A 17,915-nucleotide genomic window follows, 5' to 3' on the forward strand; every position below is an offset into this window, starting at 1 on the left:
CAAAGCATTTTCCCGATTCTATGCAGGATTCTCAAGCCGACAGCTGTCAAAAAATAAAACAAAAAACAATCGGGCAATCCTAAGTTTCACAACATTACTCAGCCACTGAGCTAACTATAAAACCCTGTTCACACTGGGTGTGTTTCTGGGAGGACATCAATAGACTCCCTCCTCGAACTGGACGACAAAGCTGTAGCCATCATTCGGCTGTAGGCAAGTAGTTATAAATAAGTGCAATCCACCAAGCTTTGCTTCAGCGCTGCGCTGATCTCAGCCGGGTCGCACCGGACACTGATGCGAACCAGCTGTTTGTATGCGCCCCGCACATGAGAGTCTGAAAGGTGGCAGGCTAGCACAGTTGTGCCGACTCCTCTTCTGGACTGAAATGGCTTACTCGGCATCGACGCCCGTCAAATGCTCTTTGGAGAGCAAAGCTTGTGTAAATGACCCCTCACGGTTACCCATAAGAAAATAATTAGATTGGAAACTTCCAATAGAGACAACTATTCTATTGACAACCGTCTAAGAGGAGATTTCCATCACTTTGGAAGAGATTTCCTTTTGCTTCCTGTTGGGTCTAGAAGACAGGAAGTGAAGGTAAATTTTTACCCTCGAGTAACCCTTGACATACCGTATTGTCCGGCGTATAAGACGACCCCCCTCATTTTCCAGGAAAAATGTTGGTTTTGCGATATACTCACTGTATAAGACGACCCCCTTCCTACTAGTCTTTCTGGAAGCTGAGCCAGAACCGCTGACAGAAACAGGCTTTTTCAAATCTCACTGTGCCATTACATGCCCAGACTGTGCCATTACATGCCCAGACTGTGCCATTACATGCCCAGACTGTGCCATTACATGCCCAGACTGTGCCATTACATGCCCAGACTGTGCCATTACATGCCCAGACTGTGCCATTACATGCCCAGACTGTGCCATTACATGCCCAGACTGTGCCATTACATGCCCAGACTGTGCCATTACATGCCCCCACATTGCCACTGTGCCATTACATGCCCCCACATTGCCACTGTGCCATTACATGCCCCCACATTGCCACTGTGCCATTACATGCCCCCACATTGCCACTGTGCCATTACATGCCCCCACATTGCCACTGTGCCATTACATGCCCCCACATTGCCACTGTGCCATTACATGCCCCCACATTGCCACTGTGCCATTACATGCCCCCACATTGCCATCACTTGTCCCCACTGTGCCTGAACTTGTTGCCCCCCCAGTGCAATAACACTCACTTTTTTTTTTCCAGCGGGGACAGTCCCCCATGCTGCGAGCGCGAGCGTGAATGATTTCAAAGCCGCGCCTTCACTTCAGAGTGTTCTGTGATAGGCGGCACACAAATTTTCCCAGCAGCGCCTCTGTTCTGTTTCCGCCTACCACGGACGTCTTCTCATCTCGTCCGAGGATGAGAAGGCATCTGTGATAGGAGGAACACAGAACAGAGGCGCTGCTGGGAAGATTTTTGTTCCTCCTATCACAGAACACTCTGAAGAGAAGGCGCGGCTTTGAAATCATTCATGCTCGCGCTCGCAGCATGGGGGACTGTCACCGCTGGGAAAAAAAAGTGAGTATTGAGACCGTACCCGGCGTATAAGACGACCCCCGACTTTGGATGCATGTTTTTGCATCCAGAAAGTCGTCTTATACGCCGGAAAATACGGTAATTTTTCTTTGACAATCTTTCTACATTTCAAATAAAAATGTAATGATTGGTTAGAATTTTTAACTACGTGCAGATATACGTCGGCATAGTGACACCTGTATGGGTTTGTCTTGCCCCTTTAAGAGCTGCCGGAGGCACGCGCAGCACGGCGGTGGACTCGATGCCCGTGGCCGACGGATGCGATCGCCGCCGGCTACCCACGATTGTGGCAACGAGAGCTAGAATGTGTGTGTACACACAAATCCCTGTTCTGTCAGGGTAGAGGAAACCGATCGTTTGTTCCTACTAAGTAGGAACAACAATCTGTCTCCTCCCCCAGTCAGTCCCATCCCCCTACAGTTAGAACACACCTGAGGGAATACATTTAAGCCCTTGATTGCCCCTAGTGTTAACCCCTACCAGTGTTTTACACAGTAATCGGTGCATTTTTATAGCTATGTAAATGGTCATAAAAATGTGTCAAAAGCGTCCGATCTGTCTGTTGCAGTACCGCTAAAAATCGCAGATTACCGCCAATACTAATAAAAATGGAAAAAATCTTTCCCAGAGTTTGTAGGCGCGATTAACTTTTGCGCAAACCAATCAATCTATGCTTATTGTGATTTTATTTTATTTTTTTTACCAAAAAAAATATATAATGGCCTAAACCAGTGTTTCTCAATTCCAGTCCTCAGGCCCCCCCAACAGGTCAGGTTTTCAGGATTTCCATTATTTTGCACAGGTGATTTGATCAGTTTCACTGCCTTAGTAATCACCACAGCCTTTTCATCTGAGGGAAATCCTGAAAACCTGACCTGTTGGGGGGGCCTGAGGACTGGAATTGAGAAACACTGGCCTAAACTGATGAAGAAATACTTAAATACTTCTTTCTTTTTATGTTTATAAAAGAAAAAAAAACATTTTGGGGATATTTATTATATCAAAAAGTAAACAATATATATATTTTTTTTTAATTGTCGCTCTTTTTTTGTTTTATCTTTGCAAAAATTTAAAACTGCAGAGATAATCAAATGCCACCAAAATACAGCTCTTTTTGTGGGGGAAAAGGACATACAATTTGTTTGAGTACAACGTCGCACAACAGTTAAAGCGATGCATTGCTGTATCATAAAAAATGGCCTGGTCAATCTTTCGGTCTGTTAAGCGGAAATTCACTCTCTATTTCTTTATCGTACATCACGGGTCACAGCATCATAGTAATTACTATGTGGGTTATAGGCCACCTTCAGGTGATGGACACTGGCACACCCAAGACAGGAAGTTGTCCCCCCCCCCCCCAATATATATATATATATAGGGGGGGGGGGGACAACTTCCTGTGTTGGGTGTGCCAGTGTCCATCACCTGAAGGTGGCCTATAACCCACATGTATATCTCCCTTCCCATACAGGAAGTATCTCCAGTTTTTTTCGGCGGTGTCATTCATGGGTAAAGAAGTGTTATGAAGAGCGCTGCTTGAAGGATACTTGCTGGATCAAGCAGTTATGCAACCAGATCCTTTCAACGCGCCATTGAGGCCAAAGTGGATGGTACCCAGGCCTTTGAGAAGAACGAGACTGCCTCTCTTGGAGGGCTGGACCCTGGAAACCAGTTCTTTGGTCATGCATCGAATACCAACGTTTTTCTGGCAGGGTGTTGTACAGGTCCAAGGGAGTGGACCCCCTATTAAAAATGGGACCCAGTCCTTGAAGGTCTTTTCTGGACACAGCCAGTCGTGATGGGTGAAGTTTGGGTCTGTATGTTTGCCAGCAGAATCCTGCGGCGGGAGAGGTAAGAGAAGATACCTAAGGAACTTAGTTCACTTAGGCTGCATTCACACCTGAGCGTAGCGTTTTGCGGCATTTTTTTCCTGCGATTTGCAGCGACAAAACGCAGTGTTTTTTACCGCGACAAAACGCATTGTTTTTTACTGCGATTTTTTACAGGTCTAGGGTCACCAATGTAAAACGCCCAAATTCGAGCGACAAAAAAGGGTCCAGAACTTGTTTGGGCTTTAGGCGTTCGGCGTTTTGTAGTGGAGATGTGAACCATCTCCATAGAGAATAATGTATTTCTTCCCCTCTAGCATTTTGGGGCGTCGCGCTTCAGGCAACAAAACGCTCAGGTGTGAATGCAGCCTTATAGATTTCTTCTTTGAGTAAATGTTGTCATGCCTAAAATTCACCACTAGAGCATGTGAACGCATACCTGAACTATGCTCTTCAGTGTCAGCGGGCTGTGTGCAAATAGCTGGCTTCCTCCAGGGTACGGTCTCAGCCACTGGGATGAGGTTGGAGGGGGGGGGGGGTTGGTGTCCCCATGACAAGGCAGAGCGATGTGACAATGCAGTCTTCCTTCCCCCTTGGGAGTCAGCACTTTTCCCATCCTTGAACGGAAGCTACAGCGTGCGGCTCTTTCCCCTTCCCCCTCAGGGGTCGTGGATGGTTCCTCTCCCCACCACGCCAGTATCCTGAGCAACTCTTCTTCGCAGAGTGGGAGAAAATGCGGTAGATCCCCCCCCTGCCCCGCGTCCTCAAGCAAGGAAGCAGCGTTGGCCAGTGAAAGATGAGTCACCCTCAGGGGACCGGGAAGAGGGACCGACTGATGATTCCTCTTCTGAGGAATCAACTTTAGGAGAACCCCTTTGAGCCTCGCAATCTGAGAATTACTGGTGCAACCCCTCACAGAAATGATCCGTTCTGCGGTTTAAGTTGCCCTTAACAGACTCAGCCGAAAACCCCATTTCTTCTTGGGTTCTTTAAAACCCCCGCAGGCTCTACATGCTTTTCCTGTCCATCCATTGCTTAAGCGGCTTATTTATGCTGATTGGGATGACCCAGATAAGTATTTTCTCCCTCCTAAAACATTTTCGGCACTTTATCCCATGGAGGAAGTTCACTTAGAAGTGGAGTGTACCAGCAGTTGACGCTGCGATCTCCTGTGTGATTTAAAGTCTAACTTGTGTAGAAAATGTTCCGATGTTTAGGGATCCAACAGATAAAAGGCTGGAATCTTTGCTGAAAACCACCTTTGCTGTGGCAAGTGCCGTAATAGGCATTTGTCAATCCCTAAAGGATCAGGTAAAGCAGGTTCTCAAGGTTGTTCCTGCTCAGCAGGCCCGGGACTTAGCCAAGCTGCCTAGGGCGTTATGTTTTGCAGTTGAGGCGTTTAAGGATTCTATTAATCGGGCATCGGGCCTTGCTCTCTTGCTGGTGCATATACGTAGGATTCTGTGGTTGAAACACGGGTTAGCGCCATGCAAAAAGCTTTTGGCTGGATATCCATTTCATGTGTAACGGCTGTTCGTGGATGATTTGGACAAGTACATCCAAAAAATTTCAAGTGGGAAAAGTACTCTTACCAGTTAAAAGGAGTAGGCGTCTTTTATTTAAACGTGCTTCCTCTCCAGGGCCGGGGGCAACAGCCTCTAGACTGTCGCAACGCCCTCCGCCGTCGGGTTCAAGAGGTCAATCTCAAGGTCAAGCCCTGGGACAGAAGTCCTGGGGGCAGAAACCTACAAAACCCCAAGGCCTCCTTATGAAGGGGTGCCCCTGTTTTCTCGAGTGGGGGGAAGGCTTTTGCTGTTCTCAGGGACTTGGCAGTCATCTCCACAGTGAGATCGTGTTCCCAAAGATCCAGAGAAAAGAAAGTCTTTGTTCCTGGCGCTATATTGGTTGATTTCTCAAGGGGTGACCACAGAGATTCCCGCGGAAGAGCAGGACTTATTAGTAGAGGTTTTATTCAAATCGCTTCAGTTCCAAAACCAAATGGAGATGTCAGACCCATTCTAGATCGCAAAGACCTAAACCAATTCCTAAATATCCACTCCTTTCTCATGGAGTCAATCCGGGAGGAGAACTTCTAGCATCAATCGACATCGAGATGCATATCTGCATGTGCCTATTTTTCCCACTCACCAGAAGTTTCAACTTTTCGGAGTAGAGTGGCACCATTTTCAGTTTGTAGCCCTGCCCTTTGGTTTAGATACTGCGCCCCGCGTTTTTACAAAGGTTCTGGCCAGACTTCTTTGCTTCTCGGCCATTTGGCTAAGATCAAGTGTAGTATCTGTTCTTATCAGTTGCCAGTAGGTGGTGCTATGCTAAACCGTCCTGAGTACACGGCGAGGTGGAAAGGGATGGTGGTTGGCGGTCGCTAAGCCTGCTGGCGTGGAGGTGGAAGCCTTCTGATTTGGACGGAGAGGCACGAGGTCGAAGCTGGAGGGCTAGGCCCCTCTCCTCTGGCCTGGATTTGGTGGTGCCTGCCCCAGTCAGTTTGGGAGAGAACCCCTGCTCCTCTTTTCATCGGGAGGAACGGTTAGTATTTCCCGAATGTGATTAGGTGGGAGTTGCCTGCTGAGGTGGGCTCTCCCCGATCTCTCTGAACTTCCTGGCTGGGAAGGGTGCTGCTGGTCCGGGCCGGGGGTCAGGGTCCGTTGAAAAGCCTGTAGCTGTGGAGTGGCAGTCCAGGGGTGCCATACATTGCACAAGTGTTTGAGGGGCATTTACCGTATGGCACTTTGGTCATGATCTCCACAACACACTTTTTAACACCTGCCTCTAGGGCCGAGCCTTTTGGCTAGGACCAGGGGAATTTTTGTTTCCTGGCCGGAGGGCCGGCCATTGTTGTGCACAAGGGTCACTTTCCACTCACCTCTCCCACCTTCCTTCTCCCCCACTTTCTTTTTTATTTTTCCCCTTGTTTGTCACTTTTATGTCGGTGCACTTTTTGTACACCTTTGTGTGTGTGATTAGTAGGGTGCTGGTCCTCGGGCCTGCCCTGAATGTCTTGGGAGTAGGTGGACATGGCCTTCTGGCTTAGTTCGCCTGCTCTAATGGGGTCTCTATTTGAGGAAGCCTCACCGAGGAGGGTTCTGTCTCGGCAGACCCTCCAAGAAAGTTGGTTCCGTGTCGGCTTCGGCTGCACAGACCACAGATTACCTCAGTCCCTGCCAGGAGCCTAACACCCCGGGGGATCAGGGTTGGGTCCTTTTCGGTGGACCATTTGACGTTGCACTTTTCACAGTTTTTTGTGTATCACTCTTTGTGTGTGCACATTTTTTCCTGCATCGGGTGAAGTTTATTGGGTTGTGTTATGCATGCCACAGGCTTTTCAATAGAAAAAAAAAGGTTCTGGCCAGATTAAGTGCTCAGGGTATAACAGTAATGGCATACTTGGACTATCTGCTGCTGGTAGATCAATCGGTGACCCGCTTGGACCAAAGTGTTGTCAGCACAGTCAAGTATCTGGAATACCTGGGTTGGATTCTCAACCTAAAGAACTCATCCTTGCGACCAGTAAGAAGGCTCGACTACTTAGGGTCTGGCCATAGACACAGCCCAGAGGAAAGTATTTTTGCCCCAGGCAAAAGGTCAGCGCCATAAGGGAACTGATCCAGGTGGTCAGGACAAAGAAAATTCCCTCCATTTGCCTTTGCATGAGGTTGTTAGGGAAGATGGTGGCTTTTTTTTCTAAGCTGTTCCCAATGCCGAATTTCATTTGAGACCATTGCAAAACAGTATCCTATCCGCTTGGAACAAAAAGGTCCAAGCTCTGGACTTCGCAATGTAGCTGACCCCAAAGGTACACCAGAGCCTTAGTTGGTGGTTGGTAAAAAAAATCTGCAGAAGGGGAAATCCATCATACCAGTTACCTGGAAGGTGGTAACAATGGATGCCAGCCTTTCGAGTTGGAGAGCAGTCCTGGAAGAGGCGACTGTCCAAAGGAAGTGGTCTGAAACCGAGAAGGCCTTGCCCATCAACATCCTAGAGATTCGGGTGGGACGTTTGGTTCTGAGGGCCTGGATGTTCAAGTTGCAGGATTGTCCTGTCGGGATTCAATTTGACAATGCCACAGCAGTGGCCTATATCAATCAGTACAAGGGGGCACCAAGAGTCACATGGCCCAGAGGAAGGTGAACCATATTCTGGCTTTGGCAGAGAGGCATGTACCTTGCCTATCTGTAGTCTTCATTCCGGGAATAGAAAATTGGCAGGCGGACTTCTTAAGTCGCCAACAGTTGTTTCCCAGGGAATGGTTTCTTCACCCCGACATCTTCCTGGCCATATGCCAACGATGGGGTACCCCAGACGTAGATCTGTTGGCGTCCAGGTTCAACAAGAAATTGGTTAACTTTGTGTCAAGAACAAGGGATCCACTCTCATACAGGACAGATGCGTTGGTAACCCCTTTGGATCAGTTTTTACTTGATTTATGCGCCCCCCCCCCCTGTTCAGCTGCTACCACAGCTTCTTTGCAGGATTAAGGAGGAAGGGACGCCGGTGGTTCTTGTAGCCCCGGCATGGCCCAGAAGATCCTGGTATGTAGAGATCGTAAAGATGGCAGTAGGGGACCCGTGGACCCTTCCGCCACGTCCAGACCTGCTCTCGCAGGGACCAGTGTTTCATCCTGTCTTATAAACTCTAAATCTAATGGTTTGACTATTTAAACCCATATTCTAAAAAATCAGGGACTTGCAGGGTCAGTGGTATGTACCCTGATTAATGCAAGGAAACCAACTTCCAGAGTTGTATATTATAGAATCTGGAGGCCATATGTTTCTTGGTGCGAATCCAAGGGATGGCATCCTCGGAAGTATGTCATAGGTAGAATTCTTGCCTTTGCACAATTGGCGGTATAAATTAACCACTTCCATACAGGGCACGTATACACCTTCCCGCCCAAGCCAATTTTCAGCTTTCAGCACTGTCGCACTTTGAATGGCAATTGCGCGGTCGTGCTACACTGTACCCAAACAAAATTGGCGTCCTTTTTTCCCCACAAATAGAGCTTTCTTTTGGTGGTATTTGATCACCTCTGTGATTTTTTTTTTTTTGCGCAACAACTAAAAAAAGACTGGAAATTTTGAAAAAAAAATACGTTTTTATTTTTTTCTGTAAATTTTTTTGTAAATAAGTAAGTTTTCTCTTTCAATTATGGGCACTGATATGGCGGCACTGATGGGCACAGATGAGATGGCACTGATGGACATCGATGAGGTAGTACTGACGGGCACAGATGAGGTGGCACTGATTGGCGGCGCTGGTATGCGGCACTGATGGGTGGACACGGCTGATCACGTGGTAAAGAGTCTCCGTGAGAGACTCTTTACTGAGATCGGTGTTGCGGGGTGTCAGACTGACACCCCGCAACAACGATCGCCGCGATGCGCGCCCCCGGGGGCGCGCAGCGGCTCAGAATCCTGAGGACGTCATATGACGTCCAGTCAGGATTCTACAACCACTTTGCCGACGTCAATTTGTCATTGGCGGGCGGCAAGTGGTTAAGATGGCCTCGAGTACAATCAAAGGTCAGGTCTTGGCCTTATCGGTATTGTTTCAAAGGCCACTTTCTTCACATTCCTTGGTCTGGGCCTTTATACAAGGGGTAGCGCATATTAATCCACCAGTTAGGCCACCTTTGTGCCCATGAGACTTGAATGTCGTTTTGCCGGTTTTGCAAGAACAGTCTCTTGGTCCTTTTTTACTAGGAATTTGTTTTTTTCTGGTTGCTATGGGCCAAATCCTCAAAAGAGATACGACGGAGTAACTGCTGTTACTCCGTCGTATCCCTGGTCCTAACTGTGGAACTGATCCACAGAATCAGTTTCCCATAGTTAGGGAGAAGATCCGGCATGTGTAATTGAATTACACTGCCGGATCTTAGGATGCAGTACCGCATCCGCCGCTGGGGGCATTTTGTGTCGAAATGCCGCCTCGGGTATGCAAATTAGTACTTACGGAGATCCACAAAGCTTTTCTGCTTCGTTTTTTCTCCGTAAGTATTAAGTTGCATACGCAAAATTAGGGCTGCTTTTACATGGTGTAAAGTTAGTACACCATGTAAAAGCAGACCTTTCTTGTCTAGCGACGTGTTTTTTTTTCGAATTTGATTTTTTTTTTTGCGCGTATCTTTTTTTTTTTTTTTCGACGCAACTTTATTGACCCGTGGCAATCCACAAAGCCCGACGTAACGTAATTTCGCGCTATGCACGTCGGGAAAATGACGTCACGAGCATGCGCAGTACGGCCGGCGCGGGAGCGCGCCTCATTTAAATGGGAATCGCCCCCATGAAATGAGGAACGCCTTGCGCCGGCGGAATTTAAGTTACACGGCCAGAAATTTCTAGGTAAGTGCTTTGTGGATTGGGCACTTAGGTAGAAATTTTAAGGCAGTGTAACTTAAATTAGAAATTCGCCGTTACGCCAGGTCTTTGTGGATTTGGCCCTATATCCTCTGCAAGAAGGGTATCAGAGTTGGCTGCCTTTTCTTGTAAAGAGCCATATTTGATTATTTACAAGGACAATGTGGTGTTGCATTCACATCCAACCTTTCTACTTAAGGCAGTGTCAGGTTTTCATCTGAACCAAGATGTTGTTCTGCCTTCGTTTTTTCCAGAACCCCGTTCTGCGGAAGAAAAGTCATTCCATTCTCTTGATGTAGTGAGAGGGGTTTAAGTCTATCTGAAGGCAACTGCTCAGATTCGGAAGTTGGATGTTTTGTTTGTACTGCCAGAAGGCCCTAAGGAAGGGGCAGGCAGCATTGAAATCTACTATTTCCAAGTGGATTTGGCAAGTTATTGTTCAGGCTTATGGTTTAAAAAGGAGAGTTTTCTATTTTTTTCAAGCTAGAGCGCGCTCTACCAGAGCAGTGAGTGCTTCACATGCGGTGCATCACCAAGCCTCCATGACTCAGATCTGCAAGGCTGCAACTTGGTCTTCAGTCCATACATTTACTAGATTCTATCTGGTGGATGTAAAAAGACATGAGGATATCGCCTTTGGGCGCAGTGTGCTGCAGGCAGCGGTATTGGTCCTCATGGCTGATGGGGCCCTGCTTTACTCTGTGTCTCCCTCCCCTCGTGGCATTGCTTTGGGACATCCCACAGTAATTACTATGATGCTCTGTGTCCCGTGATGTACGATAAAGAAAATATGATTTTTATTTTAACAGCTTACCTGTAAAATCCTTTTCTTGGAGTACCTCACGGGACACGGGCGTCCTTCCTCTCTTGTTGGGTACTTATTGTTTTTCTACAAAAGCTGAGGTACTCACGGTATGGGAGGGGTTATATGGGGGGGGGGGGACTTCCTGTCTTGGGTGTGCCTGTGTCCAATCACCTGAAGGTGGTCTATAACCCACATAGTAATTACTATGGCTGCTCTATGTCCCATGATATACTCCAACAAAAGGATTTTTGCTAGCATTAGTAAACAGACAGGGAGGTAAAATATATTTACCGTATTTATCGGCGTATAGCGCGCACCCCAAGCTTAGAAGGGAAGTTTAAAGCGGATGTGCCACTAAAAAAATATATTAAAAGCCAGCAGCTACAAATACTGCAGCTGCTGACTTTTAATATAAGGACACTTACCTGTCCTGGAGTCCAGCGCCGATCGCAGCAGATGACGAGCCGATCGCTCGTCACCCTGCTGCTCCCCCCTCCATCCACGGTGAGGGAACCAGGAAGTGAAGCGCTCCGGCTTCACTGCCCGGTTCCCTACGGCGCATGCGCGAGTCGCGCTGCGCCCGCCGATTGGTTCCCGCTGTGTGCTGGGAGCCGAGTGTTCCCAGCATACAACGGGGGACGGACGGGAAGCAAGGGAAAAACCCGTCTTTTTCCCGCATCGTAGGGCCGGAAGTGGGTGCAGATACCTGTCTGTAGACAGGTATCTGCACCCCCCTCCCCCCTGAAAGGTGTCAAATGTGACACCGGAGGGGGGAGGGTGCCGATCAGCGGGACTTCACTTTAGAGTGGAGATCCGCTTTAACCATTAAGACCATTATGCAGGTAAAGGACCAGGCCCCTTTTTGCGTTTCGGCACTGCGTTGCTTTAACTGACAATTGCGCGGTCGTGCGACGTGGCTCCCAAACAAAATTGGCGTCCTTTTTTTCCCCCCACAAATAGAGCTTTCTTTTGGTGGTATTTGATCACCTCTGCGGTTTTTATTTTCTGCGCTATAAACAAAAATAGAGCCACAATTCAATATTTTTTTACTTTGTGCTATAATAAATATCCCCAAAAAAAGATATATAAAAAAAAATGTTTTCCCTCAGTTTAGGCCGATACGTATTATTCTACATATTTTTGGTTAAAAACAATCGCAATAAGCGTTTATCGATTGGTTTGCGCAAAATTTATAGCGTTTACAAAACAGGGGATAGTTTTATGGCTTTTTTATTAAGATTTTTTTTTTTTTTACTACTAATAGCGGCGATCAGCGATTTTTTTTCGTGACTGCGAAATTGTGGCGGACACATTTTTGGGACCATTGTCATTTTCACAGCGAAAAGTGCTATAAAAATGCATTGATTACTGTGAAAATTACAATTGCAGTTTGGGAGTTGACCACTAGGGGGCGCTGTAGGAGTTAAGTGTGACCTCATATGTGTTTCTAACTGTAGGGGGGCGGGGCTGTACGTGTGGCGTCAGTGATCGCCTTTCCCTATATCAGGGAACAGACGATCAATGACGGCGCCACAGTGAAGAACGGGGAAGGTGTGTTTACACTCACCTTTCCCTGTTCTTCAGCTCCTGTGACCGATCGCGGGACACCGGCGGCAATTGGGTCCCCCGGTCACGGAGCTTCGGACCGGGTCGCGACCCCACGGCTGGGCTCTTAAAGAGACACTTACAGGTACGTGATTGTGCCCTTCTGCCGACGTATATCGGTGTGAAAGGGGTCCTTAGGTGGTTAAATGGTTGCGCACATGCCGTGCGAGATAAAAAGTTGCAATGACGACCACTTTATTCCCTTGGGTGTCTGCTAAAAAAAAATATATATATATAATGTTTGGGGGTTCTGAGTAATTTTCTAGCAAAAAAATTATGATTTTTACATGAAGGAGAGAAGTGCCAGGATAGGCCCGGTAGGGAAGTGGTTGCTTATATATATAGATACACATAATAAAAAAAATTATGCATAATAAAAAATATCTACATATAGGGGTAGATTCACGTAGATCGGCGTATGTTTGTTCGGGCGTAACGTATCCTATTTACGTTACGCCTCCGCAACTTTTAAAGGCAAGTGCCGTATTCTCAAAAGAAAGTTGCGGCGGCGTAGCAAAATAGGCCGGCGTAAGCCTGCCTAATTCAAATTGTGAACAGGGGGGCGTGTTTTATGTAAATCAACCCTGACCCGACGCGATTGACGTTTTTCACGAACGGCGCATGCGCCGTCCGTGGAATTTCCCAGTGTGCATTGCTCCAAAGTACGCCGCAAGGACGTCATTGGTTTCGACGTGAACGTAAATGACGTCCAGCCCCATTCACGGAGGACTTACGCAAACGGCGTAAATTTTTCAAATTTCGGCGCGGGAACGACGCCCATACTTAACATTGGTACGCTGCATATACGCCTCATATAGCAGGGGTAACTTTACGCCGGGAAAAGCCTAACGTAAACGGCGTAACTGTACTGCGTCGGCCGGGCGTACGTTCGTGAATTTGCGTATCTAGCTGATTTACATATTTCTAGGCGTAAATCAGCGTACACGCCCCTAGCGGCCAGCGTAAATATGCAGTTAAGATCCAACGGCGTAAGAGACTTAGAGACGCCGGTCGGATCTAATAGAAATCTATGCGTAACTGATTCTAAGAATCAGGCGCATAGATACGACCGGCCGGACTCAGAGATACGCCGTCGTATCTCCTTTGTGAATCTACCCCCTATTATACATAATAACAAAAAAAAAACACTGTTGCAATTCAATTAACCACTTCCGGACCGCCGCATGTACATTTACGTCGGCAGAATGGCACGGACAGGCACATTGGCGTACCTGTACGTCCCTGGCTAGACGTAGGTCGGGGGCCAGATCGGACCACCCACCCCGTACATGCGGCGGTTCCCGTGGCTTCAGGAGTGATCCGGGACGAGGGCGCGGCTATTCGTTTCTAGCCGCCCCCTCGCGATCGCTCCCCGGAGCTGAAGAACGGGGAGAGCCGTATGTAAACACGGCTTCCCTGTGCTTCACTGTGGCGGCGTATCGATCGTGTGATCCCTTTTATAGGGAGACTCGATCGATGACGTCAGTCCTACAGCCACACCCCCCTACAGTTGTAAACACACACTAGGTGAAACCTAACTCCTACAGCGCTCCCTGTGGTTAACTCCCAAACTGCAACTGTCATTTTCACAATAAACAATGCAATTTAAATGCATTTTTTGCTGTGAAAATGACAATGGTTCAAAAATGTGTCAAAATTGTCCGAAGTGTCCGCCATAATGTCGCAGTCACGAAAAAAATCGCTGATCGCCACCATTAGTAGTAAAAAAATAAATAAAACTATCCCCTATTTTGTAAACGCTATAAATTTTGCGCAAACCAATCGATAAACGCTTATTGCGATTTTTTTTACCAAAAATAGGTAGAAGAATACGTATCGGCCTAAACTGAGGGAAAAAAAAAATGATATATGTTTTTGGGGGATATTTATTATAGCAAAAAGTAAAAAATATTGCATTTTTTTCAAAATTGTCGCTCTATTTTTGTTTATAGCGCAAAAAATAAAAACCGCAGAGGTGATCAAATACCACCAAAAGAAAGCTCTATTTGTGGGGAAAAAAAGACGCCAATTTTGTTTGGGAGCCACGTCGCACGACCGCGCAATTGTCAGTTAAAGCAACGCAGTGCCGAATTGTAAAAACCCCTTGGGTCATTTAGCAGCATATTGGTCCGGTCCTTAAGTGGTTAATAATAATATTATTATTATAAACAATAAAAAAATAAAACACTGTTGCTACTCAATTAATAATATAGGATTAAAAAAAACGTATATAAAGTCCCATTATTACAACAACAGGTAAAACTAACCCACAATGTATAATATTAGGGGGAAAATACTCCCACCATTTATATAAAAAATTATATAATATTTTATTATTAAAAATAATAATTTAAACATTGTTACGTTGTCTTATTTCCCGCACATTTCTGTACATCACTCCCGTTCTCCACTGGTCTCCGGCTCTCCCACATCCGCAGCTCTACAAACACCGGGAATAATCCTCCTTATACACCCGCGCTGTCCCTTTAACGAAAGCTCCTCCCTTCTCAACACCTATTGGCCGGACGGCCCATCAATCAAACCACGGCGAATCTATACACTTCCTCGAATTTACACTTCCACTCGCAGTCTACGCCCCCTCCTCCCACCTTCGTCTAAGATAACGTCTCTGATTGGCGGGCACCGCCGCCGCTCAGGAACGAACCCAAACATCGCGCACTCTATTGGTCGATGGGGGGGAGGAGTCCGGCGCAGGATTGGTTGTGCTATCTGTACGGCTGTAGTCTGGCTTTCGGTAGCTTGCTTGCTTGGTTGACTGGCGGGGATGTAGGCCCCACCGGGGGGACCTGCCCGAGAGGGAGGACGCACCGAATTACCTGAACTGAGGTACCCGGTACAAGGCGGGCGGGAGAGGAATGACCCAACGAGGGGGGGTAAATGAGGAGAAAAGGGGACCAATAACACAGAGAGTAATGGAGGGGCATACAGTGTGACAGGGGAGTGTATCCCCACCTCCACTGTACACTCCCCTGTCACCCTGTATATCCCCCACTATCACTGGGTAATACACTCCCCTGTCACCCCGTATATCCCCCACTATCACCGGGTAATACACTCCCCTGTCACCCTGTATATCCCCCACTATCACCGGGTAATACACCCCCCTGTCACCCTGTATATCCCCCACTATCACCGGGTAATACACTCCCCTGTCACCCTGTATATCCCCCACTATCACTGGGTGATACACTCCCCTGTCACTCTGTATATCCCCCACTATCACTGGGTGATACACTCCCCTGTCACCCTGTATATCCCCCACTATCACCGGGTAATACACTCCCCTGTCACTCTGTATATCCCCCACTATCACTGGGTAATACACTCCCCTGTCACTCTGTATATCCCCCACTATCACTGGGTAATACACTCCCCTGTCACCCTGTATATCCCCCACTATCACTGGGTAATACACTCCCCTGTCACCCTGTATATCCCCCACTATCACTGGGTAATACACCCCCCTGTCACCCTGTATATCCCCCACTATCACTGGGTGATACACTCCCCTGTCACCCTGTATATCCCCCACTATCACTGGGTGATACACTCCCCTGTCACCCTGTATATCCCCCACTATCACTGGGTAATACACTCCCCTGTCACCCTGTATATCCCCCACTATCACTGGGTGATACACTCCCCTGTCACCCTGTATATCCCCCACTATCACTGGGTAATACACTCCCCTGTCACCCTGTATATCCCCCACTATCACTGGGTAATACACTCCCCTGTCACCCTGTATATCCTCCACTATCACTGGGTAATACACTCCCCTGTCACCCAATATATCCCCCACTATCACTGGGTGATACACTCCCCTGTCACCCTGTATATCCCCCACTATCACTGGGTAATACACCCCCCTGTCACCCTGTATATCCCCCACTATCACTGGGTGATACACTCCCCTGTCACCCTGTATATCCCCCACTATCACTGGGTGATACACTCCCCTGTCACCCTGTATATCCCCCACTATCACTGGGTAATACACTCCCCTGTCACCCTGTATATCCCCCACTATCACTGGGTAATACACTCCCCTGTCACCCTGTATATCCTCCACTATCACTGGGTGATGCACTCCCCTGTCACCCTGTATATCCTCCACTATCACTGGGTGATACACTCCCCTGTCACCCTGTATATCCCCCACTATCACTGGGTGATACACTCCCCTGTCACCCTGTATATCCCCCACTATCACTGGGTAATACACTCCCCTGTCACCCTGTATATCCCCCACTATCACTGGGTAATACACTCCCCTGTCACCCCGTATATCCCCCACTATCACTGGGTAATACACTCCCCTGTCACCCCGTATATCCCCCACTATCACTGGGTAATACACTCCCCTGTCACCCCGTATATCCCCCACTATCACTGGGTGATACACTCCCCTGTCACCCTGTATATCCCCCACTATCACTGAGTGATACACTCCCCTGTCACTCTGTATATCCTCCACTATCACTGGGTAATACACTCCCCTGTCACCCTGTATATCCCCCACTATCACTGGGTAATACACTCCCCTGTCACCCTGTATATCCCCCACTATCACTGGGTGATACACTCCCCTGTCACCCTGTATATCCCCCACTATCACTGGGTGATGCACTCCCCTGTCACCCTGTATATCCTCCACTATCACTGGGTGATACACTTCCTGTCGCCCCGTATATCCCCCACTATCACTGGGTGATACACTCCCCTGTCACCCTGTATATCCCCCACTATCACTGGGTAATACACTCCCCTGTCACCCTGTATTTCCCCCACTATCACTGGGTAATACCCCCCCCTGTCACCCTGTATATCCCCCACTATCACTGGGTAATACACTCCCCTGTCACCCTGTATATCCCCCACTATCACTGGGTAATACACTCCCCTGTCACCCTTTATATCCCCCACTATCACTGGGTGATACACTCCCCTGTCACCCTGTATATCCCCCACTATCACTGGGTGATACACTCCCCTGTCACCCTGTATATCCCCCACTATCACTGGGTGATACACTCCCCTGTCACCCTGTATATCCCCCACTATCACTGGGTGATACACTCCCCTGTCACACTGTATATCCCCCACTATCACTGGGTGATACACTCCCCTGTCACCCTGTATATCCCCCACTATCACTGGGTAATACACTCCCCTGTCACCCCGTATATCCCCCACTATCACTGGGTGATACACTCCCCTGTCACCCCGTATATCCCCCACTATCACTGGGTGATACACTCCCCTGTCACCCTGTATATCCCCCACTATCACTGGGTGATACACTCCCCTGTCACTCTGTATATCCCCCACTATCACTGGGTAATACACTCCCCTGTCACCCTGTATATCCCCCACTATCACTGGGTAATACACTCCCCTGTCACCCTGTATATCCCCCACTATCACTGGGTAATACACCCCCCTGTCACCCTGTATATCCCCCACTATCACTGGGTGATACACTCCCCTGTCACCCTGTATATCCCCCACTATCACTGGGTGATACACTCCCCTGTCACCCTGTATATCCCCCACTATCACTGGGTAATACACTCCCCTGTCACCCTGTATATCCCCCACTATCACTGGGTGATACACTCCCCTGTCACCCTGTATATCCCCCACTATCACTGGGTAATACACTCCCCTGTCACCCT

At 48.0% G+C, this 17,915-nt stretch overlaps 1 protein-coding gene and 1 pseudogene across 1 annotated transcript in view; both read left to right on the plus strand.

Moving 5' to 3' along the window:
- The first annotated feature begins 5,692 nt into the window (after nucleotides 1-5,692).
- LOC120929980 lies at nucleotides 5,693-5,776 on the plus strand (annotated as a pseudogene).
- A 9,144-nt stretch (nucleotides 5,777-14,920) lies between these two features.
- Nucleotides 14,921-17,915, plus strand: part of USF3 (upstream transcription factor family member 3) — a 37,351-nt gene continuing 34,356 nt past the window's right edge. The window contains exon 1 of the mRNA XM_040339153.1: nucleotides 14,921-15,063. The gene's annotated coding sequence lies outside the window, so the exon portion shown is untranslated. The remainder of the gene's footprint in view (nucleotides 15,064-17,915) is intronic.

This window comes from Rana temporaria, chromosome 2 (assembly GCF_905171775.1).
Source record: "Rana temporaria chromosome 2, aRanTem1.1, whole genome shotgun sequence".
In the NCBI taxonomy this organism is placed as follows: Eukaryota; Metazoa; Chordata; class Amphibia; order Anura; family Ranidae; genus Rana; species Rana temporaria.